This window comes from Mycetomoellerius zeteki, unplaced genomic scaffold, assembly GCF_001594055.1.
Source record: "Mycetomoellerius zeteki isolate Tzet28-1 unplaced genomic scaffold, Tzet1.0 scaffold550, whole genome shotgun sequence".
Lineage (NCBI taxonomy): Eukaryota > Metazoa > Arthropoda > Insecta > Hymenoptera > Formicidae > Mycetomoellerius > Mycetomoellerius zeteki.
This window is the reverse complement of record NW_017257556.1, coordinates 1,065-4,321: the sequence shown is the minus strand read 5'-3', so window position 1 is coordinate 4,321 and position 3,257 is coordinate 1,065. Positions and strand designations below refer to the sequence as shown.

Genomic DNA, 3,257 nt, shown 5'->3' with positions numbered 1-3,257 from the left:
TTCAATAGATAATATCACATTATTTAACAGCATACAAAATACGTATATATATTATTTTATTGTCAAAGTTGATTATATTATGCCACTGGATTTACATATTTTACATAAAGCAGTTTTTAATGTGCACTAATCCAGTGCAGTGTGAGTAACCGAAATCACCAAGAGAAAGTTGTAAGTTGGAAAAATAATTTAAGAGTTATAAATTAAAAATTTAGCATTAATATTTATATCATATAATATGGCATGTTGGATACGAGAATGTACCATCAAAGGTAGAAAAAATGATGCGGCAGGAAAGAAAAGCCTTTTTACAGCTCGCACGGAAGAAATGTTATAGAATTGGCGTGCCAATGGAATTACTGCAAGAGGCATTAACGAATTTAGCAAAAAAAGTCGCATCTGTGAGTTACATTTTCAGAAAGATGATATTCTCCGAAAAGATATTTTTCATATGGCAGATGGTGCAACTGTTATGATACAACGTAAAGTACCGAAGCTAAAAGAAGAAGCTATTCCTTCTGTTTTTCCATCAGCGATCAGTTACTATCATACGAATCCTATTAACAAGGAAAAACAGAAAGAAAAACAGAATAAAGAAGCGAACATTACTGCTCAGTTAAAAACGGTTAATTGTTCCGTGCCAACTAAATGTGAATCAGATAATCTCATCTCACACCACGAACAAGGTCCAGCAAATGAAAATAATTGATTCCAAACGTGGACTGAAATTAAAAGAGATCTGAAAGGTCTTAATCTTAAATCTGATTACTGGGTTCCCGTGATCACAGACGAGATGGCAATGTGGACTTATTGGAAGGAAGACCTTTCTTCCTGTATACGGCGTGTTATACTTGAGAAAAATATGACACTTCGTGTAAGTATTTATTATTACTTATATTGCAAGATTATGAATACAATCTTTCATGTTACATTGTATTACATTTGAATGAAATTATCTTTTAATGCTGTCAGATTTATATTGGAGAAAAAATAATTGAATGTCTAGGAAAATAAAAAGTATAGAAGATATTCAGACTATTTTTCAAAAATTATCCAATGTCTATCCATATAAAGAAGTCGGCAGTAAAACCTGGTACTTGTAAATACTTATTTATAATCCACTATGCATTTAAATTTTTTATAATAATATTTTAATGAATAGCTTTTTATTTATTTCTTTTTATAATTGAAAATACACATTAAAACATTTTTTACATTTTCATTTATTATATTATCATTCATTTTATAGTGCAAAATTATGCGTTGGGTATGTAACAAGAGATTGCTCAGTACGTGGTATGCGGCGCCAGAGATGTATTCAGTGTGCGAAACATTATAGATATGTACTTAAAAAATCGAAGCTAACACCACACTGAAAAGATTGACAAGAAGCGATCCATTTCTCCGTATGAAATATAAAAACGTTTTACGGAAAATTTTGAGACTTCAGAAGAAGGTAAACTTTTTCTAAACATCCGTTATTGAATATTCTGAACATTAAGGGTATGTCTACACAAACTTGTATAGCCGCATAAACAAAGAAAATTATCCAATCACATTTGAGACTGTGTTACGTCCCGGGGTTCTTTCGGCGGGAGCCGAGATTCGAATTAACCCGAGACTACTACGGTAGTATGAAGGTAAAATTCGAGGTAGTGGATTGGCTGATTAACTTGTCCAATTTAATGATTATCAATTAGAGTTGTGCGCTCGATACAGTAATGATGGTAGATTCTGGGGAGGTCCAGGGTGTATCGTCTGTCCTATCTAGATATGAGAGGAACCTTTCCAATATTTCCGGGCAATCGCGACAATTTGACACGTGATGCACGGTAGTTAACGACACAGAGCATGCGTCACAATTTTCAAACCGTTCGGGAAATCCTAAGTGGATGTAATGTCGTAACACGCCGAGATATTTACTCTTTTCGGAGACCGGAAGCAAGGTGTAACATTCTGGGCACTTAATTCCGCTACTTTCGTTTTCCCGATAAAACAATGATGATGCGCAACAGGCGCTCCGTACCCATGTGACGTAAGGGTCTATTCTCAACTGGCGACGAGGAATAGCCAATTGCGGACGTGGGTGTACCGGACACATGCTACGCGGGATCGGATTCGCGGCTCGTCGTGATCGAAACAGATTAGTTAATAATTTCTTACCTTTTTGATGAATTCTGGATGGCGATGACGAGTCGAGATAGAATGAGTGCGGGCGGCTTCCAACTTCCCTAGTGTCTCAGCTCTGCCATTGGTCCTCCCGAGTCCATGGTGATTGGGTTGCGGTTTGACACGCGACCGAGTTTCATTAATTAAAGTGTTCGTATGATTTAACGCGACGGATTATGGAGGAGGTTTTATTCAGAGATTTTACTCGGATTTAACAAACCACATGAATTTATTGTTTATAGCTTCACACACAATCAAAGGTTAAACATTTTGGCTTAATATTAAGGATGATTTACATTAACGCGGGAATTGAATTACGCTTAAAATTAGAATTAGAATTATTCTAGACTTGGATGAAGAATTTGAAAAGTGCACGCAACACGTGAAAGCTTAAGGTCAAAAGGCTTACATGTCCTCGGAGGTCCTCTGGACCCGGACTCGCGACTCTAAGACTGTTACTTAAAGAACGACTCTTAACGAACTGCCACTTAACGACTGACGTCTATTTTGTGCCCTGAGGGAAAAACTTAAGGGCGTCCCCTTCCATCGTTACTCCGCTGAGGCACACGTGGTGGGGAAGGCGTCAGGTACGGTCCTGGCGGTCTCATGTACTACGCCAATTTACAGGAAGCGAAAATTCTGGACAAAATTTTAACAATGCCGCAGACGTGACAACTGTTTTAATAGCTTGTGGCGTATTATTGCAATTTTTTTGAAATGCAGATTATACGTCTAAAAAAGAAAGTAGAGTGTATAAGGAAGAAATGCGCTCAGGCAAATACACAGGCAGTGGAAGATGTTATATCAAAATTACCTATTAATCAGCAATTGTCTGTTCAAGCATGTCTTACAACTTCTAAAGCAAAAAATAGTAAAGGCATAAGATACACTACTCAGTGGGTGTATGAATGCTTGTTATTGCGAATTAAAAGCAAGAAAACGTACAATCATCTTCGAAATCATAACATTCTTACCTTGCCTTGATACGTTAAATCGGTACATTAAAGCAATTAAGGGTTGCTACGGGTTCCAAGAGAACACGTTTAAACTGTTAAAGGAAAAAAGTGCGAAAATGGAATCATCAGATG

At 36.8% G+C, this 3,257-nt stretch overlaps 1 pseudogene; it reads left to right on the top strand.

Moving 5' to 3' along the window:
- The first annotated feature begins 451 nt into the window (after positions 1 to 451).
- LOC108727851 (uncharacterized) overlaps positions 452 to 3,257 on the top strand; it is a 3,860-nt pseudogene continuing 1,054 nt past the window's right edge.